At 55.1% G+C, this 25,837-nt stretch overlaps 1 protein-coding gene across 1 annotated transcript in view; it reads left to right on the top strand.

Annotated features, from left to right (window-relative positions):
- The first annotated feature begins 1,713 nt into the window (after positions 1–1,713).
- The window catches only part of LOC144805682 (uncharacterized), a 222,499-nt gene continuing 198,375 nt past the window's right edge, over positions 1,714–25,837 (top strand). The window contains exon 1 of the mRNA XM_078672191.1: positions 1,714–1,840. The gene's annotated coding sequence lies outside the window, so the exon portion shown is untranslated. The remainder of the gene's footprint in view (positions 1,841–25,837) is intronic.

Raw genomic sequence — 25,837 nt, 5'->3', positions numbered from 1 at the left:
GATCTTTCATACCTGTTGATTGTATATGGAAAATGAATTAAGAATTCAGATATTTAAAAAAGGCCACTCAAGTTTTTGAAAACTAATTGGCATACTGATGACCTTACGGGGAGGGATGTCACCTAACATTTGACTTTGACTATGCAAAAGGAAAAGACATTACTGAATTTATAGATATGATGAGAACACGTGTAAAATGATACAAGTAACAACCAAGTCTCACTAAAATAGACATTCACATCAGCATTCTATTGAACTGTAACATGTGCAGTGCTCAAGGTGAAATATGAGAAAGGTTTTGCCACCAAAATGTGGACGGGGAGTCTGCTCTGTGCCGAAAGTTAGGGCGATGCTACTCAGCACACAGCAGATGTCATGTGTGAAATTCTAGTTCATCTCCATAGTTTTGAAGAATGAGCCAGGTTTGAGTCAGACTTCAGCACAACCTCTAAATGTGTGAGTGTCACTCGTGATGAGTGAAGCTTGAGGGCTCTGATGTATGCGCGTCTGAACTAATGTCATTGTTGTGTCACCCAAGGCAGCTTGCACGACAATGCTGCAAAGAGTTGATGCACTCACTAATAAACGGTGTATTGATGACGAGCGTACTATGATATAGGGGCCTATGTGAAGGAGAACAATATTTTCGAGTAGTGAAATGCTCCTCCCCTGTTCTTCAGACCAGAAACACCCACACATTTTTATGATTCAACGCACGCTGTGAGAAATCTTTGGATCATTATTGATTGCTCTATGATCTTAGGAGTTAATTGTTTCAAAGACATATTGCTTTATTTTTTTGTGAGTGAATCTCCGTTGAAAGATGGAGGTGGTTACTCTAAAGACAACAAAGCCTGGAAGAGGCCGCTATCTTAATATTTTAGGAGACAGTTGTGCTCTTAAACCAGAAACTCAAAACCTAATTGGGGCCTACATTTCAGTCTTGTTCGAGGATATAAAACCATATCAAATATCAGCAATATGCCACAGACACAGGAAAATTAGAAATAAGCTGTTCCTTTAATTGTTGCTTTGACACATGACCTGTGCCGCATTGTCACTGATCTGGTGTTTAAAACTCCATGGTATTTTCCTCTGTTTACTTTCCTATGTACCACGCTGTGAATTTGAAAAATCTGCAGATAAATTATTTAAATAAATAAATAAGCTGTGCAGTTTAATTGCAAAACTGACCGATATACTCATATATTCATTTAAATACAGATATATTAATTGAAATACAGATATATTAATTGAAATACAGATATTGTCATTGAAATACAGACTGTCGCTTCCAGTTGTCACCTTTCTGTAAATACTCTTTAATCCTTTACGTCAGTGTTTGGAAGATGCTCATCAGAAGTGAAGCTATAAATGCTTTTTTACAGCAGCAACCAAGTGTGAGGCCCTGTACTTGAACTGTCTGACCCTTAAAAACATTCACGTCTGTGACATCTGAAATCCCAGGTCTTTACAGGTATAAAGGCTTGTTTGTGTGAAATGTATTCACCGCTGGAGCCTGGAGGCGGCGGTTCCGTCTGCGGCCATCAGAGGGCGGTCCTCGCCTGCAGATGAAACTCACTGAGCTGCACATTGAATGAAGGGGATAAGGGTTTCCTCTTCCGGGTCAGCGGCGGCAGAGACAGCACCAGCAGCGGTGGTGACATCACTTCCGGACTCTCCTGGTGTTTGCAGCCAGCAGCCGAGGAGGAAGGAGCCCTGTCTGTCTATGCAGCGACCTTCATCTTCAGACCCTCACAGACCCCCCCCCCCTGCCTCCCCTCAGACCCCAGATCTGCCCCCCAGGAGGAGGAGAGAGCCTGGACAAGTTTCTGCTCAGGTAGGAGAGCTGCTAACTCACTTGGCTGCAATTTATTAATCCATGGATCAGATTCCCTCCGACGGTGACATCAATCAATCAATCAATCAGGTCATTTGTAGAGCGCACTACTCACCCGTAGGGTCTCAAGGCGCTGGGAGGGGGGGGGTGCCGCTACTGCTCGAACAGCCAGGTCTTGAGCTTCTTCCTGAAGGAGAGGTGGTCTTGGGTCAGGCGCAGATTGGTCGGAAGTGAGTTCCAGGTCTTGGCGGCCAGGTAGGAGAAGGATCTTCCTCCTGTTGTCGCTCTTCGGATGCGGGGGACGGCGGCGAGGGCGTGGTTGGTTGATCTGAGGAGGCGCTTGGGAGTGTAGAAGTTGATCCGGTTGTTGAGGTAGCTCGGGCCTTGGTCGTGTAGGGCTTTGTGCGCGTGGGTGAGGAGCCGGAAGGTGATTCTCTTGTTGACCGGGAGCCAGTGCAGATCTCTCAGGTGTCCGGAGATGTGGCTGCGTCGGGGGATGTCGAGGATGAGTCTCGCCGAGGCGTTCTGGATCCGCTGGAGTCTCTTCTGGAGTTTGGCAGTGGTTCCGGCGTAGAGGGCGTTGCCGTAGTCCAGTCGGCTGGTGACGAGGGCTTGGGTGACCGTCTTCCTCGTCTCGGTGGGGATCCACCGGAAGATCTTACGTAGCATGCGCAGGATGTTGAAGCATGACGAGGAGACGGCGTTGACTTGTCTGGTCATGGAGAGGGAGGAGTCCAGGATGAAGCCCAGGTTGCGTGCGTGGTCCGTCGGTTTGGGTGCGGTGCCCAGGGCGGGGGGCCACCAGGAGTCGTCCCAGGCGGAGGGCGTGGAGCCCAGGATGAGGACCTCCGTCTTGTCTGAGTTCAGTTTCAGGCGGCTGGTCGTCATCCATTCGGCTACGTCTCTCATCCCTTCGTGCAGGTTGGCTCTGGCGGTGGCGGGGTCGTTGGTCAGGGAGAGGATCAGCTGGGTGTCGTCGGCGTAGGAGATGATGTTCAGGTTGTGTTGGCGTGCGATGGCCGCGAGGGGGCTCATGTAGACGTTGAAGAGGGTTGGGCTCAGCGAGGATCCTTGGGGTACGCCGCAGATGACTTTGGTGGCCTCTGACTTGTACGGTGGTAGGCGGACTCTTTGTGTTCTTCCGTCGAGGAAGGAGGTGATCCAGTCCAGTGCCTTCTCCTGGATTCCGATGTTGCTGAGGCGCTGTACTAGGGTGCGGTGGCAGACAGTGTCGAAAGCCGCGGAGAGGTCCAGGAGGATGAGGGCCGCTGTTTCTCCGTTGTCCATCAGAGTTCGAAGGTCGTCGGTGGCGGCGATGAGGGCGGTCTCGGTGCTGTGGTTCGCTCGGAAGCCGGACTGTGATGGGTCGAGGGATCCATTCGTCTCGAGGAAGGCGGCCAGCTGTTTGTTGACGGTCTTCTCGATGACTTTGGCCGGGAACGGGAGGAGCGAGATGGGACGGTAGTTCTTGAGGTCGGTGGGGTCTGCTGTGGGTTTCTTGAGGAGAGCGCTGAGTTCGGCGTGCTTCCAGCTCTCAGGGAAGGTGGCGGAGTCGAAGGAGGTGTTGATGATGTCCCGCAGGTGGGGTGCGAGGACAGCGTCGGCTTTGTTGAAGACGTGGTGAGGGCAGGGGTCAGTCGGAGATCCGGAATGGATGGAGTTCATGGTGCGGATGGTGTCTTCGGTGCTGATCGGGGTCCAGGTGCGGAGGGTGGTGGTGGGTGGCGTCGTTGCGGTTGTGGCTTGCGTTGGTTGGTTGTTGAAGCTGTTGTGTATGTCCGTGATCTTGTTGTGGAAGTAGGACGCGAGGGAGTTGCAGAGGTCTTGCGACGGGGTGATGTCGTTGTTTCCGGCGTTGGGGTTGGAGAGCTCTTTCACGATGTTGAAGAGTTCCTTGCAGTTGTGTGCGTTGTTGTCCAGCCGGTCCTTGTATGCATTTTTCTTGGTGGCGCGGATCAGTTGGTGGTGTTTCCGGGTGGCGAGCTTGAGGGTGGTCATGTTGTCCGTCGTTGGTTCCCTTCTCCAGGCTTTCTCGAGGGCTCGACAGTTCTTCTTGGAGCACTTGAGTTCGTCGGTGAACCATGGTGTTTTTCTGCTGCAGGATCTGCTGGGCGGGGTCCTCAGAGGGGCGAGTTCGTCCGCGCAGTTGCTGATCCACTTCGTGAGGTTGTCGGCGGCCTGGCTGGGGTTCGCTGAGTTGGCGGGAGGGTGCTGGCTCAGGGAGGCGGTGAGCTGGTCGGCTGTGATCTTGTTCCAGCTTCTTCGAGCAACCTGTTGCTGGAGGTGGTGGATCGTCGTTCTTCTGAAGGTGAAGTGGACGCAGCTGTGGTCCGTCCAGTGGAGTCCTGTTGCGTGGCTGAAGGTGACGTCTTTGCTGGATGAGAAGACGGCGTCGAGTGTGTGTCCGGCGAGGTGGGTTGGGGGTGGTCACCAGTTGCTTGAGTCCGAGGTTGTCGAGGTTGTCGAGCAGGGTGATGGTGTTGCGGTCGTTGTTGTTCTCCAGGTGGAAGTTGAGGTCCCCCAGGAGGATGTAGTCGGCGGAGGGGAGAGCGTGCGGGCTGACGAAGTCGGCGATGTCCTCGCTGAATCGTGTGCGGTAGGCGGACAACCAGGAAGGAGGGTACACACGATACAATACTGAACAGGCACAAAATAGCGACAAAAACGGGGAAAAAGCAGAGAAAACAACAGATCAGTGAGACAAGCACAAATACCTGACAAAACAACCAAAACAAGGGGAAAAAGCGCTCGCAGCGGCGGCAGCCGGCGAACGAGGCAGAAACGAGGCAGCAGCGAGGCAAGGGGCACACGCAGCAGCTGGTGGCCGTGCGGCGCGGGGGTGTCCCACAAGTGAGGAAGTGAGTCAGGAGAGCTGCTGAGGCTGAGTGGGAGCGGAAGAGGTGAGGCCTGTCCAGGGGTGCAGAGGAGGAGAGGCCTGTCCAGGGGTCAGAGGAGGAGAGGCCTGTCCAGGGTCAGAGGAGGAGAGGCCTGTCCAGGGGAGCAGAGGAGGAGAGGCCTGTCCAGGGGTCAGAGGAGGAGAGGCCTGTCCAGGGTCAGAGGAGGAGAGGCCTGTCCAGGGGAGCGGAGGAGGTGAGGCCTGTCCAGGGGAGCGGAGGAGCTGAGGCCTGTCCAGGGGAGCGGAGGAGGTGAGGCCTGTCCAGGGGTGCAGAGGAGGCGAGGCCTGTCCAGGGGTGCAGGGGAGGAGAAGCCTGTCAAGGGGTGTAGAGGAGGAGAGGCCTGTCCAGGGGTGCAGAGGAGGTGAGGGATGTCCAGGGGTGCAGAGGAGGAGAGGCTTGTCCAGGGGTGTAGAGGAGGTCAGGCCTGTCCAGGGGTGCAGAGGAGTTGAGGCCTGTCAAGGGGTGTAGAGGAGGAGAGGCCTGTCCAGGGGTGCAGAGGAGGTGAGGGATGTCCAGGGGTGCAGAGGAGGAGAGGCTTGTCCAGGGGTGTAGAGGAGGTCAGGCCTGTCCAGGGGTGCATAGGAGTTGAGGCCTGTCAATCGGGCAGAGGAGGAGAGGCCTGTCCAGGGGTGCAGAGGAGGAGAGGCCTGTCCAGGGGTGCAGAGGAGGAGAGGCATGTCCAGGGGTGTAGAGGAGGAGAGGCCTGTCCAGTGGTGCAGAAGAGGTGAGGCCTGTCCAGGGGAGCGGAGGAGGTGAGGCCTGTCCAGAGGTGCAGAAGAGGTGAGGCCTGTCCAAGGGAGCAGAGGAGGTGAGGCCTGTCCAGTGGTGCAGAAGAGGTGAGGTCTGTCCAGGGGTGCATAGAAAGTGAGGCCTGTCCAGGGGTGAAGCAGAGGGGAGGCCTGTCCCGGGGAGCGGAGGAGGTGAGGCCTGTGCAGGGGTGCAAAGGAGGAGAGGCCTGTCCAGGGGTGCAGTGGAGGAGAGGCCTGTCCATAGGAGGGGCAGAGGAGGTGAGGCCTGTCCAGTGGTGCAGAAGAGGTGAGGCCTGTCCAGGGGTGCAGAAGAGGTGAGGCCTGTCCGGGGGAGCAGAGGAGGTGAGGCCTTTCCAGTGGTGCAGAAGAGGTGAGGCCTGTCCAGGGGTGCATAGGAAGTGAGGCCTGTCCAGGAGTGCAGAGGAAGTGAGGCCTGTCCAGTGGTGCAGAAGAGGTGAGGCCTGCCCAGGGGTGCAGAGGAGGCGAGGCCTGTCCAGGGGTGCAGAGGAGGAGAGGCCTGTCCAGGGGTGCAGAGGAGTAGAGGCCTGTCCAGGGGTGTAGAGGAGGAGAGGCCTGTCCAGGGGTGTAGAGGAGGAGAGGCCTGTCCGGGGGTGCAGAGGAGGAGAGGCCTGTCCAGGGGTGTAGAGGAGGAGAGGCCTGTCCAGGGGTGTAGAGGAGGAGAGGCCTGTCCAGGGGTGCAGAGGAGGAGAGGCCTGTCCAGATGTCAGAGGAGGTGAGGCCTGTCCATCGGGCAGAGGAGGAGAGGCCTGTCCAGGGGTGCAGAGGAGGTGAGGCCTGTCCAGGGGTACAGAGGAGGTGAGGCCTGTCCAGGGGTGCAGAGGAGGAGAGGCCTGTCCAGGGGTGCAGAGGAGGAGAGGCCTGTCCAGGGGTCAGAGGAGGTGAGGCCTGTCCATCGGGCAGAGGAGGAGAGGCCTGTCCAGGGGTGCAGAGGAGGTGAGGCCTGTCCAGGGGTGCAGAGGAGGAGAGGCATGTCCAGGGGTGTAGAGGAAGAGAGGCCTGTCCAGGGGTTACAGAGGAGGTAAGGCCTGTCCATGGGGGTGCAGAGGAAGAGAGGGGTGCAGATGAGGAGAGGCCTGTCCAGGAGTGCAGAGGAGGTGAGGCCTGTCCAGGGGTGCAGATGAGGAGAGGCCTGTCCAGGGGTGCCGAGGAGGAGAGGCCTGTCCAGGGGTGCAGAGGAGGTGAGGCCTGTCCAGGGGTGCAGATGAGGAGAGGCCTGTCCAGGGGTGCAGAGGAGGAGAGGCCTGTCCAGGGGTTCAGAGGAGGTGAGGCCTGTCCAGGGGTGCAGAGGAGGAGAGGCCTGTCCAGGGGTGCAGAGGAGGGAGGCCTGTCCAGGGGTGCAGATGAGGAGAGGCCTGTCCAGGGGTGCAGAGGAGGAGAGGCCTGTCCAGGGGTGCAGAGGAGGAGAGGCCTGTCCAGGGATGCAGAGGAGGTGAGGCCTGTCCAGGGGTGCAGATGAGGAGAGGCCTGTCCAGGGGTGCAGAGGAGGAGAGGCCTGTCCAGGGGTACAGAGGAGGTGAGGCCTGTCCAGGGGTGCAGATGAGGAGAGGCCTGTCCAGGGGTGCAGAGGAGGAGAGGCCTGTCCAGGGGTGCAGAGGAGGGAGGCCTGTCCAGGGGTGCAGAGGAGAGGAGGCCTGTCCATAGGAGGGGCAGAGGAGGTGAGGCCTGTCCAGGAGTGCAGAGGAAGTGAGGCCTGTCCAGTGGTGCAGAAGAGGTGAGGCCTGTCCAGGGGTGCAGAGGAGGTGAGGCCTATCCAGGGGTGCAGAGGAGGTGAGGCCTGTCCAGGGGTGCAGCAGAGGGGAGGCCTGTCCCGGGGAGCGGAGGAGGTGAGGCCTGTCCAGGGGTGCAGAGGAGGAGAGGCCTGTCCATAGGAGGTACAGAGGAGGTGAGGCCTATTCAGTGGTGCAGAAGAGGTGAGGCCTGTCCAGGGGAGGGGAGGAGGTGAGGCCTGTCCAGAGGTGCAGAAGAGGTGAGGCCTGTCCAAGGGAGCAGAGGAGGTGAGGCCTGTACAGTGGTGCAGAAGAGGTGAGGTCTGTCCAGGGGTGCATAGAAAGTGAGGCCTGTCCAGGGGTGAAGCAGAGGGGAGGCCTGTCCCGGGGAGCGGAGGAGGTGAGGCCTGTCCAGGGGTGCAAAGGAGGAGAGGCCTGTCCAGGGGTGCAGTGGAGGAGAGGCCTGTCCATAGGAGGGGCAGAGGAGGTGAGGCCTGTCCAGTGGTGCAGAAGAGGTGAGGCCTATCCAGGGGTGCAGAAGAGGTGAGGCCTGTCCAGGGGAGCAGAGGAGGTGAGGCCTTTCCAGTGGTGCAGAAGAGGTGAGGCCTGTCCAGGGGTGCATAGGAAGTGAGGCCTGTCCAGGAGTGCAGAGGAAGTGAGGCCTGTCCAGTGGTGCAGAAGAGGTGAGGCCTGCCCAGGGGTGCAGAGGAGGTGAGGCCTGTTCAGGGGTGCAGAGGAGGTGAGGCCTGTCCAGGAGTGCAGCAGAGGTGAGGCCTGTCATGGGGTGCAGAGGAGGAGAGGCCTGTTCAGAGGTGCGGGGGAGGTGAGGCCTGTCCAGGGTTGCAGAGGAGGAGAGGCCTGTCAATAGGAGGGGCAGAGGAGGTGAGGCCTGTCCAGGGGTGCAGAGGAAGTGAGGCCTGTCCAGTGGGCAGAAGAGGTGAGGCCTTTCCAGGGGTGCAGAGGAGGTGAGGCCTGTCCAAGGGTGCAGAGGAGGTGAGGCCTGTCCCGGGGTGCAGCAGAGGAGAGGCCTGTCCCGGGTAGCGGAGGAGGTGAGGCCTGTCCAGGGGTGCAGAGGATTAGAGGCCTGTCCAGGGGTGCAGAGGAGGATAGGCCTGTCCATAGGAGGGGCAGAGTAGGTGAGGCCTATCCAGTGGTGCAGAAGAGGTGAGGCCTGTCCAGGGGAGCGGAGGAGGTGAGGCCTGTCCAGGGGTGCAGAAGAGGTGAGGCCTGTCCAGGGGAGCAGAGGAGGTGAGGCCTGTCCAGTGGTGCAGAAGGGGTGAGGTCTGTCCAGGGGTGCATAGGAAGTGAGGCCTGTCCAGGGGTGAAGCAGTGGGGAGGCCTGCCCAGGGGTACAGAGGAGGAGAGGCCTGTCCAGGGGTGCAGAGGAGGAGAGGCCTGTCCAGGGGTGCAGAGGAGGAGAGGCCTGTCCAGGGGCAGAAGAGGAGAGGTCTGTACAGAGGAGGGGCAGAGGAGGAGAGGCCAGTCCAGGGGCAGAGGAGGTGGGGCCTGTCCTGGGTGCAGAGGAGGAGAGGCCTGTCCAGGGGTGCAGAGGAGGAGAGGCCTGTCCAGGGGGTGCAGAGGAGGTGAGGCCTGTCCAGGGGTGCAGAGGAGGTGAGGCCTGTCCAGAGGTGCAGTGGAGCTGAGGCCTGTCCAGGGGTGCAGAGGAGGAGAGGCCTGTCCAGGGGAGCAAAGGAGGTGAGGCCTGTCCAGGGGTGCAGAGGAGGAGAGGCCTGTCCAGGGGTGCAGAGGAGGAGAGGCCTGTCCAGGGGTGTAGAGGAGGTGAGGCCTCTCCAGGGATGCAGAGGAGGTGAGGCCTGTCCAGGGAGCGCAGAGGAGGTGAGGCCTGTCCAGGGGTGCAGAGGAGGAGAGGCCTGTCCAGAGGAGTGTAGAGGAGGCGAGGCCAGTCCATGGGTGCAGAGGAGGTGAGGCCTGTCCAGGGGTGCAGTGGATGTGATGCCAGTCCAGGGGTGCAGAGGAGGCGAGGCCTGTCCAGGAGTGCAGAGGAGGAGAGGCCTGTCCAGGGGTGCAGAGGAGGAGAGGCCTGTCCAGGGGGCAGAGGAGGAGAGGCCTGTCTGGGGTGCAGAGGAGGTGAGGCCTGTCCAGTGGTGCAGAGTAGGTGAGGCCTATCTAGGGGAGCAGTGTCTCTCTTCGGGGGACTGGGCATAGCGCCTCGAGGCTCAGAGCGGAGTGAAAGGCACTGTATGTTGTGGAATGAAGTCTGGGCTCCTCTGACCTTAATGAGAATCCTTCACCGAAAGCTCCTGAGATAAGCACCGAGAGGCCTGTCCAGGGGTGCAGAGGAGGAGAGGCCTGTCCAGGGGTGCAGAGGAGGAGAGGCCTGTCCAGGGGTGCAGAGGAGGAGAGGCCTGTCCAGGGGTGCAGAGGAGATGCCTGTCCATGGGGAGCAGAGGAGGCGAGGACTGTCCGGGGTGTAGAGGAGGTGAAGCATGTCCTGTCCAGGGCGTTAAGCGCAGGTGAGGCCTGTCCAGGGGTGCAGAGGAGGTGGTACCTGTTCCTGGCTGGGGGGGCAGAGGAGGTGAGGCGTATCCGGGAGGGGTGCAGAGTGGTTGAGGCCTGTCCAGGAGGATGCAGAGGATGCAGAGGAGTGGAGGTGTGTCGTCTGCTGGGATGAAACCTGCCCTGTAGGGGTAGGAGGTGAGGCCTGTCCTGTTCTCTTGGTATGAAGAATGTGGACCGCCTCAGCCGCTGCTCTCACCGCCCAGAGATGCTCCTTTCTTGACATATCATTTTATTTTAAGAGCTCATAATCCGAGTTTTTGAAAAGTATCTGGAGTTACCTTAGAGGCTCAGATGGCTCCTGACAAAGGCAAACTGGCTAATTTCTCTTTCGTGAGTGCCCTGCCTTGCTTTAAGATGTTTATGTGTTGAATTCTGCTAGTTTAGGGGCTCCTTTGGTAACGCATCCTGTCCTGGTGACGCAGAATGTCTAAAAGCTTTAATTGTGCTTCCAATTAGTAATTGGGTGCATCCCATAGGGCACACTTACATGGTTCCAGTATAGGATTCCATTAATGTTCAAAATTAAATTAATTTTGCAAAAATTGTTCCAAAAGAATAATGTTTATTCCAATCGTTCAGAAATTATATTCATTTCTTTTAATTTCTTTCATGCTCAATAAACCGAAAAACTTTTATATTATCATATCGAGTTCAGTTGTTAGTTCCAATGCATTTCGGGCGCTGTGCCCTTCATCTGGGAGCGTGTCTAAAGTAAAAGTAACATAGCTAAGTTTTAGATTACATAGACATCACAAAAAATGTATATAAACAATTGTATCAGCCTGCAACAGTGTCCCCATGCTCAATAAAACGTGAAGTGAGACGTGATTTAAACGAGGTGTGTAATTCAGCACAGTAAGTGAAGAACGCTCTATGAGTGAACAACAAGCGTGTGGTTAAAAAAATGGTGCACCCAATTACTAATTGGAAGCACAATTAATGCTCCTGACAAAGGCACACATCTCCTCCAAGCATGGAGTTTATTTTTTAAACCACTGTCTTTAGTAAAGTAACCAAGACTACAACCCCCAGTATTACAGGCATGAATATTCGGGGGATCACTCTATGGAAATATTTGGTACTTCCCAGGGCTTCGTGGCAGATAATAGTAGAACAGTTCATGTGCAAGGACGTTCATTCTCAGGCTCTTTCTGCAGATTGTGAGTTCAGTGAGATCTGTGATAATATGAATCTCTCTCAAGGAGATTTCACACAGTTTTATCTGTTTCAGGGAGAAATACAATCAAAAACAGGGGCTGCAAGTCCAGCGCCAGAGTTTCTAGTGTCCTTGGATCTCTGGACTGACGCTTCCCTGGTCCTGCAAGAGAGGACAAACCAGGTGTTTAGTCTGGCCTCTCTAAGGGAGCGAGAGCAGGCTCAGTATCCTGGTCCAAGTCCCGTCTCCCATCCTGGTCCTCACAAGGCTCCAGCTCATGTCCTGGTCCTCACAAGGCCCTGGCTCGCGCCCCAGTCCCCACAAGGCACTGGGTCATGTCTTGGTCCACCATACCCTGGCTCACGTCCGGGTCTACCAGGCCCACGCTTATGTCCTGGTCCTCACAAGGCCCGGCACACGTCCTGGTCCACCAGGTTCCAGCTCACGTCCTGGTCCACCAGGTTCCAGCTCACATCCTGTTCCACCAGGCCCCGGCACATGTCCTGGTCCACACAAGGCCCTGGCTCACGACCTGGTCCTCACAAGGCCCCGTCTCATGTCCTGGTCCACACAAGGCCCCGGCTCACGGCCTGGTCCTCATAATGCACCAGCTCACGTCCTGGTCCACACAAGGCCCCGGCTCACGGCCTGGTCCTCGCCAGGCCCTAGCTCACTTCCTGGTCCTCACAAGGCCCGACTCATGTCCTGGTCCTCACAAGGCCCCGGCTCACGACCTGGTCCTCACAAGGCCCCGTCTCATGTCCTGGTCCACACCAGGCCCTAGCTCACTTCCTGGTCCTCACAAGGCCCCGGCTCACGTCCTGGTCCTCACAAGGCCTCAGCTCACGTCCTGGTCCTCACAAGGCCCCAGCTCACGTCCTGGTCCTCACAAGGCCACAGTTTACTTCCTGGTCCTCACAAGGCCCTAGCTCACGTCCTGTTCCTCACAAGGCCCCAGCTCACGTCCTGGTCCTCACAAGGCCACAGTTTACTTCCTGGTCCTCACAAGCCCATGACTCACGTCCTAGTCCTCAACAGGCACTTATCACATCCTCATCCTCACTAGACTCCGGCTTACGTCCTGGTCCTCCCCAGGCCAAGCAGAAGAGGGAGATCAATTGGTTGTTGGCCCACAATGCCACCTCAAACAGGAAGCAGACATATGCAAATCAGCTTTAGACTTCTTCCAATAGGGCAGTCCAGCCTGAAGAGCCAATCCAGATCCTTTCTGAATCGGAACAGAAGCAGCCCAGGACCGGTTTCAGCCTATCTGGGCGTTGACTGTAGGGTGCGGGTTCATATCAGTGGTGCAGCGAGCACGGGACCCATATCTGGGCACTGACTGCAGGGTGAGACTTCATTCCAGTGGTGCAGTGAGCACGGGACCCACACATGGGCACACCTGGCGTATTTGTGAATAAGCAAAATGATGGGTGGAACGTTTGAGTTCATCTCTGCCACTGGTAATTACTCTGGGACACATCCAAGCCCAACCTTCTTATTCTTGCCCTCCGTGACACCTCAGCATACAGCCAATCAGAGAGTTTTAGCTAACATTACTTCCATTGTTTTCCGCTTCAGTAGTCACAGCAGTTCTAACTCTAAGGATCTGCCTGTCTCTCTGTTCCTGATGTTCACCAAACTAACTGAGGCCATGGTGAACAAGCAGCTCACCAAATACCTTGAGTCTGACCAACTTCTGCACAAAGTCCATCTGTCGTGCAGGCCTCAGCCAGACCCGCTAGTGCAAGGGGTTTGCCCTTCTGCGCACGAAGTTCTCCGACCCAAAGGAAAAAGTTGGCACGGAAACTGGAAATGACAAACACATAGTTTATTACACCTCATGAGGTGGTGCTAAAGTTCGGACAGTACCCTTCGGCACTGTGAGAAGTAGCACAAAGGGCTACTGGACACATAGTTTATTTATACCCACACAGGGGCTCAAGAGAAGGCGGTACAAAGCATAAGAGCACATTTTATGTCCATACAAGGTAATATCGAGAGGCAAAATCGATCAGTGGGAGGAGTTAACAGTCTTGGGGTCTCGGCTAACACATTCCAATCTAGGGCTAACCATTAGCAGATGCAGACCCCAACGGTCAGCGGCAAAACACAGAGATGCTACTATTAGCCTGTTGCCGGGCAGATTCAAAGGCCATGAGCAGAAAGATAGGACAACGCACATGGTCGACATGTGGCAGCGTATGGCAGACAAAATGGCTGCCATGAATCCAAAATGGATGCCGCTAAACGTCAAGATAATGGCTAAAAACTCAGATGTCTTTTGCTAACGCTCAACTCAATCGCCGTCATAATACAACAGACGACCCTTTTAGCGTTAGCTAAAAACATATGCTCTTTTTGGATAATCTGTGCATTCATCTCGTATATCTATGCACATTATATTGGTCACTTCTTTATCCAACGATTGTTGCGCTTTTACGGCATTTCGTTTGGACGGTATGCAGGCAGTTATGCACATAGAACATAGCATTGGGTCACAGTGTATACACATACAAAAAGTGAAAATTAGCGCAGCTGCAATACACAAAATAGTCAGTAGTTTCCAACCCCAAGCAGAAATTAAAGCCCAGAACCATCCAGCAAATGTCCAGGTACCATTTTTCTCATGAATATCAGAGGCTATCTTGTGCAGTTTAAGAATTGCTTCATATACAGAGGGCGAATTATCAGGGATGAACACGCAACAACTACTTCCGATGACTTTACATGCTCCTCCTCTATCTGCTAACATAACATCCAGAACCATTTGGTTCTGAAGAGTTACAATTCTAGCAATTTGCAGTTCCTCAGTAATGTTACCAAGTGCAACATCAGTTTCATTAGTGACAGCTTCCACAACTCTAGTAAGTTGTCGTATTTTCCTGCTGTTTAAAGCAGCACCTACAAACGGAAACAGGCCCAAATTAAAATCAACATACTGCTGCAGACTAGTGTCTGTCTGATCGATATCATCAATCCGAATTGTTCATTTATAACGGTTCATGGAAATATTTTTAAACAGTTTAAAATCTCGGTGATAAGAAGCAGGTGCAAGGAAAACAGGGGGTAATAGGAAAGACACATAACAAATACCAGACTACCCTATAGGTAATCTATGATACCCATGACTTCCACATACTAGATATGTGTTATGTGAGGCCAGGAAAGTACCATCATTTATTCCATCTATATTTAACACAACAACACATTCGCTAACTCCCACTGGAATTCGTCCAGTACTTTGTACACAAAGATTAGCTTTAGTTCATGTTACAGTAATTACAGATTCATTGCTTGTGATAGAGTCTCTTGTATGGGTAAAAACATAGGGTGTAGAAGCATTGTCTGGTCGATATTCTTCCCACTCCCATTCGCTTGAGGATAACCATGTTCATCTTGATAACACTCTTTATTCAAACGGAAGAGAAGTCCACCTACTGCAGGTTTTCTGTTAGAAAAGAGAAGAGTGTACCAGGCACGACAAGAACCATTATGCGAAAAGGGAAGTGGAATAAACGGCGTTCCACCTTTCTTTTGATGAGCTGGAAGCATACCACAAATCCAGCAGTTCGTAGTATTTGTGGCATCGTGAGTGTGGTGGAGCATTTGAACAAAAGTATTATTCAGGTAAGATTCTCGATGCTTATGCTCATGATAGGGAAGAGTAAAACGCTGATGCTCTTCCGGAATCGGAGTAGTAGGAACCATAAGGAATTTTCAAGCAGGACTCACCATTTCGACTGACCAAGTGATTACTGCTATAACTGTTAGAACAACAAAAACACCTAATACTCCTAAAATATTTTTCTTAGTAGTATTCATAGTCACAAAGTCTTCTTCAAACTAAAAAATAGAAAAAACAAAATAGTCAATGAGCTCTTTACTCTGGGCAGACGTTGGTTTCTTCACCACAGACCAAGACAGGTGTCACTACACTACGCAGGGCTGATCCCCCTCCCTTGTCATATCGGCTCTCCTTTTCCACTACCCAGAGAGGTTGCTCATCCAGTCTTGCAACCAAAAACCTCAAAGCACTCTCTTTGATCTCAAATCGTAGCGTGCTACTCCAGGAGTCGTCTGGTCCGGGAAGAACTCCGCAGATCCGTCAGGTGATAAAGCAGGGCCTTTCTCCGTAGCCAAAATACCCCGATGATCGGTCAAAACAGCAGGTGCCACCAAGGGCGGCAGTACCTTGCGACAGTGGGTACTATGAACCCAGTTCTTCTTGTTGGTAACTCTGACTGCCGTTCTCGTGGCGAGGAGTACTTGCTCTAGTCCACGCCACCTCGGTTCCAAGCTGCTTGACCTCTCGAATTGTTTTATCATGACATGATCACCAGGACGGAGTTCATGGCCTTCACCTTGGGATTTATCCGGGAGCGCTTCTCGAACCTGTTGATGAATAGAAACCAAGCTGTCAGTTAATTGTGCCAAATAGTCATTCATTAAAACACAAGGTACATCATACACAGAACTTGGCTTCGGAACTCCCCAAATATTCATTGGCCGTCCAAATACCACCTCGTACGGGGTAAGACCCGTCCTAGAATGTGGTACCGATCTAATGGACAACAATGCCAATGGCAACGCATCTGTCCACGTCAACTTCGTGGAGGCCTGAATTTTCGCGATTTTGAGCTTGTGAGTACCATTATACCTTTCCACCAATCCTGCAGATTGTGGATGGAACACAGCATGGAACTTCTGCTTAATTCCTAATCCCTTCAGGACATACTTGATAACTTCCCCGACAAAATGAGGTCCGTTATCATTCCATAAAAGTCTGCAAACACCAAACCTCGGGAAGAACTCCTTCAGTAGCATCTTAGCAGTAGTAATAGCCGTATTATCTTTCGTAGGGTATGCCTCAATCCATTTACTGAAGGCACAAACCACCACTAGGACATATTTTAAATTATTACACCACTCAAGTTGAATATAGTCCATTTGCAAGACTTCAAAAGGTGCAGTTGGTGTAACAAAACCTCCGGATGGAACTCGTGTCCCCTTTCCGGGATTATATTGTAAACAAATCAAGCAGGACTGTACTACTCTCTTAGCTGTGCTAGCAATCTCAGGATGTTCCCAGACTTGCGTAAGCATTTTCGTTATCGCAAGAGCTCCAACATGTGCTACCCCATGTGCCATCTGAACCATAGGTTGCACGAAAGCTATCGGCAGCTTCCATCGATCCATTTGCTTGTTTCTCCAACAACCTTCATCCTCTAACTCTCCTTCTTTATACCATTGTTCACCCTCTTTGTCAGAAGCTGTCTTCTGTATCTCTCTCACTTCCTGCCTAGCATCGTGCCATCTTTCAGCTTGCACTTTCACTACATACATAGAGGTGGTATTTCTCTGTATTGCAGTCTCACGTGCTATTCGGTCTACAAAAGCATTTCCCTGTCCAATCTTGTCTGTGGCTTTCTTATGTGCACTGCACTTCACTATGGCAATCTTCTTCGGCAATGTCAATGCAGTCAAGAGATTGTGCACTAAATCTCCATGCATTATCTGCATTCCATGAGATGAAAGAAAGCCTCTTTCCTTCCAGAGCAGGCCAAAATTGTGAGCTACTCCAAAGGCATAGCGGCTATCTGTGTAAATTTTCACACACAAACCAGCACTGAGCTCACATGCTCGCGTCAGCGCTATCAGTTCAGCTGCTTGAGCCGATTTCTGTGGTATGCGAGCTGTCTCCACTGTTGTCTCAAGCTTGGTGATTGCATATGCGGCTGAGGTCGTACCATCTGGCAATTTCAAACAAGACCCATCAACCCACAATTCACCATCTACATCTGGAAGGGGCGTATCCTGTAAATCAATGCGACCCTTTGTCTGTTCTTCAGTCAGAAAAATACAATCGTGCGTGTCTTGTGACTGCGGCTGAGTCACCGGATATGGCAACAAAGTAGCTGGATTCAAAGTTGCAGACCGCTCAGCCCTCCACAGGGCTTGGTCGCCCCACTCACTGCTGCCGCTCCTGCCTGCCTATGCCGCCTCCTGCCTGCAGATTCCTTCGCTCGCTGCCCGCTGCTCCTGGGAATTTCCCGCTGCTCCTGGGAATTTCCCGCTGCCCGCTGCTTCTTGGAATTTCCCGCCGCTGCCTCCCTGCGGCCCCGCCCCCCTGTGATTCCATTCGCCGCCCCGCTCCCGCCACCCAGCTGCTCCTCCCTCCCGGCTCCTTACTTATGACGCCCCCAGAGCGACCGCGCAGCGGACGCGCGCAGCGGGAGCACCGATTGAGCGCCAAAGGTAAGCCCGTCTGCGCCCGTCCGTGCCTGGCCCGTGCCCAGCACCAGGACCCCTGGCCCTCCCCGCCGAGTCAAGACGACCCGACTGACCTACGACGCCACCACTCTCAACGCACTCAATGCCGGCCGGACCCACGCCTGCTGCCGAGCCACCCCGAGACGCACCCACGGACCCTTCACCTGCTGCACCTGCAAGTTCACCTGCCTCCGAACCTGCCCCGCACCCGCCAAGACAAACACCAGCAGCAACCACCTCAAGTGCATCCTGATCAACACCCGCTCCGTCCACAGACACGCCGTCGAACTCTGGAACCTCCTCGACGCTACATCACCGGACGTCGCCTTCCTCACGGAAACCTGGATGAACGCCTCCTCTGCACCCGACATCGCCATCGCCATCCCGGACGGGTACAAGATCATCAGGAGGGACCGCATCAACCAGACCGGAGGTGGCATCGCCATCGTCCACAGGAACACCATCCGCATCACGACCGACGCCAACGACTCCTTCGCCGCAGCCGAACATCTCCACTTCCAGATTCACACCGACCCTAAGACGACCCTCAGAGGCACCCTCATCTACAGACCCCCGGGACCACGCACACAATTCAGCGAAGACATCACAGACTTCATCAGCCCGCACGCCCTCCCCTCCACTGACTACATCCTCCTCGGGGACCTCAACTTCCACCTGGAGAACAACAAGGACCGCAACACCACCGCCCTGCTGGAAAACCTCGCCAACCTCGGACTCAAGCAACTGGTCAACACCCCCACCCACTACGCCGGCCGCACGCTTGATCCCGTCTTCTCTTCCAGCAAGTACATCACCTTCAGCCACGCCACTGGACTCCACTGGACCGACCACAGCTGCGTCCACTTCAGCTTCAAAAGATCCACGACCCACCACCACCCGCAACAGGTACTTCACAGGAATTGGAGCAAGATCACTGCAGATCAGCTCACCACCTCCCTCAGCCAGAGCCCACCCGCCAACACAACGGACCCCAACGAAGCAGCCCGCAACTTCACACAGTGGCTGACCGCCTGCGCCGACGACCTCGCGCCACTAAAGAACCCTCCCAGCAGACCCAGAAGCAAGAAGGCATCCTGGTTCACCGACGACCTCAAGGACTCCAAGAAGACCTGCCGCACCCTCGAGAAAGCCTGGCTCCTCGACTGGACCACCGACAACATGACTGCCCTCAAACACGCTACCCGCAAGCACCACCAGCTCATCCGCACCACCAAGAAGAAATCCCTGAAGGAACAACTGGACAACAACGCCCACGACAGCAAAGAGCTCTTCACTATCGTCAAGGAGTTCTCCAACCCCAGCACCGGCACCAACGACATCACTCCGTCACAAGACCTCTGCGACTCCCTCGCCTCGTTCTTCCACCGCAAGATCGCCGACATCCACAACAGCTTCGGCGCCCCACCCACGCACCCAACCGTCAAACCAACGCCCCCCACCGCCACCCTTCGCACCTGGACCACGGTGACCACCGAAGACACAGCCCGCACGATGAACACCATCCACTCCGTATCACCGACCGACCCCTGCCCACACCACGTCTTCAACAAGGCCGACTCCACCATCGCACCCCAACTCCGGAACATCATCAACGCCTCCTTCAACACCGCCACCTTCCCGGAGAGCTGGAAGCACGCCGAGATCAGCGCCCTCCTGAAGAAACCTACAGCGGACCCCACCGATCTCAAAAACTTCCGCCCCATCTCGCTCCTCCCTTTTCCTGCTAAAGTCATCGAGAAGATCGTCAACAGACAGCTGACCGCCTTCCTCGAGACAAACGGATCCCTTGACCCCTTGCAGTCCGGCTTCAGAGCCAGCCACAGCACCAAGACCGCCCTCATCGCAGCCACCGACGACATCCGGACCCTGCTCGACAAGGGGGAAACAGTGGCCCTCATCCTCCTGGACCTCTCCGCTGCGTTCGACACGGTCTGCCACCGCACCCTAGTCCAGCGCCTCAGCAACATCGGTATCCAAGAGAAGGCACTGGAGTGGATCATCTCATTCCTCGCCGGAAGAACACAAAGAGTCCGCCTCCCCCCTGTTTCGCTCCGAGGCCACCGAAGTCATCTGCGGCGTCCCGCAAGGATCTTCACTCAGCCCCACCCTCTTCAACATCTACATGAAACCTCTCGCAGCCATCGCATGCCAGCACAACCTCAACATCATCTCTTACGCCGACGACACCCAGCTGATCCTCTCCCTCACCAGAGACCCCGACACCGCCAGAACCTGCCTACACGAAGGGATGAAAGACGTCGCCGAGTGGATGAAGGACAGCCGCCTGAAACTGAACTCGGACAAGACGGAAGTCCTCATCCTGGGATCTTCGCCCTCCGCCTGGGACGACTCCTGGTGGCCCCCAGCCCTGGGCACCGCCCCCAAGCCAACCGACCACGCACGCAACCTGGGCTTCATCCTGTACCCCTCCCTCTCGATGACCAGACAAGTCAACGCCGTCTCCTCATCGTGCTTCAACACCCTGCGTATGCTTCGCAAGATCTTCCGCTGGATCCCGACCGAGACCAGGAAGACTGTCACCCAGGCACTCGTCACCAGCCGACTGGACTACGGAAATTCCCTCTACGCCAGAACCACAGCCAAGCTACAGAAAAGACTCCAGCGCATCCAGAACGCCTCCGCCCGACTCATCCTGGATGTCCCCCGACGCAGCCACATCTCCAGCCACCTGAGGAACCTGCACTGGCTCCCCGTCAACAAGAGGATCACGTTCCGGCTCCTCACCCACGCACACAAGTCTCTCCACGACCTGGGCCCCAAGTACCTCAACGACCGCCTGACCTTCTACACGACCACCCGCCAGCTACGGTCCACCAGCCTCGCCCTCGCAGCCGTACCACGCATCCGAAGAGCCACCGCCGGAGGAAGATCCTTCTCTTACCTGGCTGCCAAGACTTGGAACTCCCTCCCCATCCACCTTCGGCTGACCCAGGACCATCTCGCCTTCAGGAAACAACTCAAGACCTGGCTGTTCGAGCAGTAGCATACCCCTCCCCCCAAGCGCCTTGAGACCCTCCCGGGTGAATAGTGCGCTATACAAATGGCATGATTGATTGATTGATTGATTCAATGTAATGTGGGGGGCTAGCAATGTCAGTTCATATCCTGTAAGATGAGCGCTAGTCAAGTGCTATATTTTTGTCTGATTCAAAAGGGCATCAACAGCATGTGGTACTAGCACTAACAATTTATGTGACAAAACTATTCCTTCACTCTGTCGAATAGACACCGCTGTTGCTGCAACTGAACGAAAGCATCCAGGTAATGCTCTAGCAACAGGGTCAAGAACTGCAGAAAAGTATGCACACAGTCGTTGCTTATCGCCGTGTAACTGGACCAACACTGACAATGCACATCCATCTTTCTCGTGCACGTAAAGTGTGAAAATCTTTGTGTAATCTGGTGTGCCTAACACTGGTGCTGAACAAAGGGCTTGGCGTAATTGTTGAAAAGCACTTTCACATTCTTCAATCAATCAATCAATCAAAGCATTTATGTAGCGCACTACTCACCCGGAGGGTCTCAAGGCGCTAGGGGAGGGGGGGTCCGCTACTGCTCGAACAGCCAGGTCTTGAGCTGCTTCCTGAAGGCAAGGTGGTCCTGGGTCAGGCGGAGGTGGGTCGGAAGGGAGTTCCAAGTCTTGGCAGCCAGGTAGGAGAAGGACCTTCCTCCTGTGGTGGCTCTTCGGATGCGGGGGACGGAGGCGAGGGCGTGGCCGGTCGATCGAAGCTGGCGTGTGGGGGCGTAGAAGTTGAGGCGGCTGTTGAGGTATCCTGGGCCTTGGTTGTGTAGGGCTTTGTGTGCGTGGGTGAGGAGACGGAAGGTGATTCTCTTGTTGACCGGGAGCCAGTGCAGATCTCTCAGGTGTCCGGAGATGTGGTTGCGTCGGGGGGATGTCCAGGATGAGTCGTGCAGAGGCGTTCTGAATCCGCTGGAGTCTCTTCTGGAGTTTGGCGGTGGTTCCGGCGTAGAGGGAGTTGCCGTAGTCCAGACGGCTGGTGACGAGGGCCTGGGTGACCGTCTTCCTGGTCTCGGTGGGGATCCACCGGAAGATCTTACGTAGCATGCGCAGGATGTTGAAGCACGACGAGGAGACGGCGTTGACTTGTCTGGTCATGGAGAGGGATGAGTCCAGGATGAAGCCCAGGTTGCGTGCGTGGTCTGTTGGTTTGGGTGCGTTGCCCAGTGCGGGGGGCAACCAGGAGTCATCCCAGGCGGAGGGTGAAGAACCTAGGATGAGGACTTCCGCCTTGTCCGAATTCAGTTTCAGGCGGCTGTTCATCATCCACTTGGCTACGTCTGTTATCCCTTCGTGTAGGTTGGCTCTGGCGGTTGCGGGGTCGTTGGTGAGGGAGAGGATCAGCTGGGTGTCGTCGGCGTAGGAGATGATGTTGAGGTTTGTTGGCGTGCGATGGCTGCGAGGGGGCTCATGTAGACGTGGAAGAGGGTTGGGCTGAGCGAGGAGCCTTGGGGAACGCCGCAGATGACATCAGTGGCTTCTGATCTGAACGGGGGGAGGCGGACTCTCTGTGTCCTTCCGGCGAGGAACGAGATGATCCATTCCAGTGCCTTCTCCTGGATTCCGACGTTGCTGAGGCGCCGCACTAGGGTATGGTGGCAGACAGTGTCGAAGGCCGCGGAGAGGTCCAGAAGGATGAGGGCCGCTGTTTCTCTGTTGTCGAGCAGGGCTCAGATGTCATCGGTGGCTGCGATCAGGGCGGTCTCGGTGCTGTGGTTGGCCCGGAAGCTAGACTGCGAGAGGTCGAGGGATCTGTTCGTCTCGAGGAAGGCGTCCAGCTGCTTGTTTGTGGTCTTCTCGATGACTTTTGCAGGAAACGGGAGCAGCGAGATGGGGCGGTAGTTCTTGAGGTCAGTGGGGTCGGCTGATGGCTTCTTTAGTAGAGCGCTGAGTTCGGCGTGCTTCCAGCTCTCCGGGAAGGTAGCGGTGTTGAAGGAGGTGTTGATGATGTCCCGCAGGTGGGATGCGATGACAGCGTCGGCCTTGTTGAAGACGTGGTGAGGGCAGGGGTCGGTCGGAGATCCGGAGTGGATGGAGTTCATCGTGCGGATGGTGTCTTCGGTGCTGATCGGGGTCCAGGCACGGAGGGTGGTGGTGGGGGGCGGTGGTTCAGTCATGGCGTGCGTCGGTTGAGTGCTGAAGCTGTTGTGTATGTCCGCGATCTTGTTGTGGAAGTAGGAGGCGAGGGAGTTGCAGAGGTCTTGTGAAGGGGTGATGTCGTTGTTTCCGGCGTTGGGGTTGGAGAGCTCTTTAACGATGTTGAAGAGTTCCTTGCTGTTGTGTGCGTTGTTGTCCAGTCGTTCCTTGAATGCAGTTTTCTTGGTGGCGTGGATCAGTTGGTGGTGTTTTTGGGTGGCGAGCTTGAGGGCAGTCATGTTGTTCGGTGTTGGGTCTCTGCGCCAGGCTTTCTCGAGTGCTCGGCAGTTCTTCTTGGAGCTCTTGAGTTCGTCGGTGAACCATGGGGCTTTCTTGATGCAGGGTCTGCTAGGCGGGGTCTTCAGTGGGGCGAGGTCGTCTGCGCAGTTGCTGATCCACTTCGTGAGGTTGGTGGCAGCCTGGCTTGGGTTAGTTGCGCTGGTGGGAGGGTTCATGCTCAGGGAGTTCACGAGCTGGTCGGCTGTAATCTTGCTCCAGCTTCTGCGTGCCACCTGTTGTTGGTGGTGGTGGATCGTGGTCCTTCTGAAGCTGAAGTGGATGCAGCTGTGGTCCATCCAGTGGAGTCCGGTGGCGTGGCTGAAGGTGATGTCCTTGCTGGATGAGAATACGGGGTCGAGTGTGTGTCCGGCGTAGTGGGTGGGGGTGGTCACCAGCTGCTTGAGACCGAGGTTGGCGAGGTTGTCCAGCAGGGTGGTGGTGTTGCGGTCGTTGTTGTTCTCCAGGTGGAAGTTGAGGTCCCCGAGGAGGATGTAGTCAGTGGAGAGGAGGGCGCGCGGGCTGATGAAGTCGGCGATGTCTTCGCTGAATTGTGTGCGTGGTCCTGGGGGTCTGTAGATGAGGGTGCCTCTGAGGGTGGTCTTGGGGTTGATGTGGATCTAGAAGTGCAGGTGTTCGGCGGGTGCGAGGGTGTCGTCGGTGTTGGTCGTGATGCGGATGGTGTTCCTGTGGATGATGGCGATACCTCCTCCTGTCTGGTTGACGCGGTCCCTCCGGATGATCTTGTAGCCGTCCGGGATGGCGATGGCGATGTTGGGCGCTGAGGAGGCGTTCATCCAGGTTTCCGTGAGGAAGGCGACGTCTGGGGCTGTGGTGTCGAGCAGGTTCCAGAGCTCGACGGCGTGTCTGTGGATGGAGCGGGTGTTGAGCAGGATGCACTTGAGGTGGTTGCTGCTGGTGCTCGGCTTGGTCGGTGCTGGTGTAGTGCAGGTCCGGATGCAGGTGAACTTGCAGGAGTGGCAGCAGAAGGGTCCGTGAGTGCGTCTCGGGGTGGCTCGATAGCAGCCCGGGATTCGGCCGGCGTTGAGTGCGTAGAGTTCGGTGGCGTCGTAGGTCCGGCGGGTGGGCTGGTGTCTGCGGGAGACAGGGATCCTGGCGCTGGGCGCGGGCCAGGCGCGGACGGGCGCAGACGGGCTTGCCTTAGGTGCGCCTTCGGCGCGCCAGCAGCGCGCCCGCTGTGCGCGTCCGCTGCGCGGCCTCCATATGAGTGGGAGAGGGAGGGAGGAGCAGCTGGGAGGTGGGAGCGGGGCGGCCAATAGGGTGTTAAGTGGCGGAGCTACGGGACACGGCGGCCAATAGGGTGCGAGGGGGCGGAGCTACGGGACGCGGCGGCGGGAAACGGGCGGCGAGGGGGAGACGCGGGGAATGCCAGAAGAAAAAAAATGGGACACAATCTGGGCACCAAAGGAAAGGGGAACAATCAAGGCAGCAACATACACAGGTACAGTGGGGGAGAATCACTCACTCGTGGGTACAGAAGATAAGGAGGGCACAGTCACTCTTAACGCAGGCAGACACAATGCAGCAGTGGTCAGTGGTCACACAGGGGGCTGCGTGGCGGTGAGGGGAGCAGCCTGCCTGGTAAACAGGGTCAGAGGTCGCTCTCTCTACCGCTGCGCGGCCTCCATATGAGTGGGAGAGGGAGGAGCAGCTGGGAGGTGGGAGCGGGGCGGCCAATAGGGTGTGAGGGGGGTGGAGCTATGGGACGCGGCGGCCAATAGGGTGCGAGGGGGGCGGAGCTACGGGACGCAGCGGCGGGAAACGGGCGGCGAGGGGGAGACGCGGGGAATGCCAGAAGAAAAAAAAAGGGACACAATCTGGGCACCAAAGGAAAGGGGAACAATCAAGGCAGCAACATACACAGGTACAGTGGGGGAGAATCACTCACTCGTGGGTACAGAAGATAAGGAGGGCACAGTCACTCTTAACGCAGGCAGACACAATGCAGCAGCGGTCAGTGGTCACACAGGGGGCTGCGTGGCGGTGAGGGGAGCGACCTGCCTGGTAAACAGGGTCAGAGGTCGCTCCATGGAAGAGGTACTGGGGTATCTTTTGTCAAAAGTGCTAACAAGGGCTTAACAATATGTGAGAATCCCAAAATCCACTGTCTATAAAACGAAGTAAGACCCAAAAATGCATGTACTCCTTTCTGTGTGGTAGGAACTGGTGTGTCTAAAATAGCTTGTATGCGATCTGATGTCAATGCACGTCCCTCCTTAGACAAAAGGTGACCTAAGTAAGTTACCTTTGGTCTACAGTATTGCAATTTCTTTCGAGCGACTTTGTGATGATGTGAAGCAAGAAAAGAAAGCAAAGATAAAGTACATTTTTCACACTGCTCTGGAGTGTCGGCTGCCAGCAAGATGTCATCGACATATTGTATGAGAGCCACACCTTCGGTCAGTACAAAAGAATCAAGTTCCCTTTTCAATGCTTGGCTGTAAATACTCAGACTTTCAGTATAGCCTTGAGGAACTCTACAGAATCGATATGATCGATTATTCAAAGTGAAACCGAACAAATATCGACTATCAGGATGAATAGGGATCGAAAAGAAAGCATTTTTCAAGTCGATTACAGTGAATGTAGTGGCAGTTGGAGGGACTAAAGTGAGAAGTGTTGTAATGTCAGAGACCACAGGGTATTGTGGTATCACTATCTTATTTACCTCCCTCAAATAAATAATGAACCTGTAAATTTGTGTATCTGTATCTCTCTTCAAAATCGGAAGAATCGGGCTATTGCAGACATTGTATGGAACTTCCTCAACAACCCCAACTCGTATCAAATCTTGCACAATTCGTATAAGTGCCTCCTCTCCCTCCTGTGAAATACGATATTGTGGCAAACGAGGTAACACAGCTCCCTCCTTGACACTAATCTGGATCGGAGGAATGGCCATCTGACCCACATCAGTGTCTGAGGTAGCCCATAAGGATTCAGGAAGTGAGGCTAATGCTGTGTCTTCTTTAACCAGGCAAATTCTATCAAATTCAGTGTAATTATCGTTCAAAATGACACGCACCCTTTCAGGAAAACATGGTATTGTAGCTCTAAAGTGCTTTAACATATCAAGGCCCAAAATATTGTCTAGTGTATTCGGGGAAAGCAAAACGGACATGGAGCATTGAATTTATCAACATAGAATGAGAGTGACTGGGACAATGGGCAAGAGGGAAGG

This window comes from Lissotriton helveticus, assembly GCF_964261635.1.
Source record: "Lissotriton helveticus chromosome 1_1 unlocalized genomic scaffold, aLisHel1.1 SUPER_1_unloc_18, whole genome shotgun sequence".
NCBI lineage: Eukaryota > Metazoa > Chordata > Amphibia > Caudata > Salamandridae > Lissotriton > Lissotriton helveticus.
Note: the sequence above shows the minus strand (reverse complement) of the source record. Positions and strands in the feature narration are given on the sequence as shown.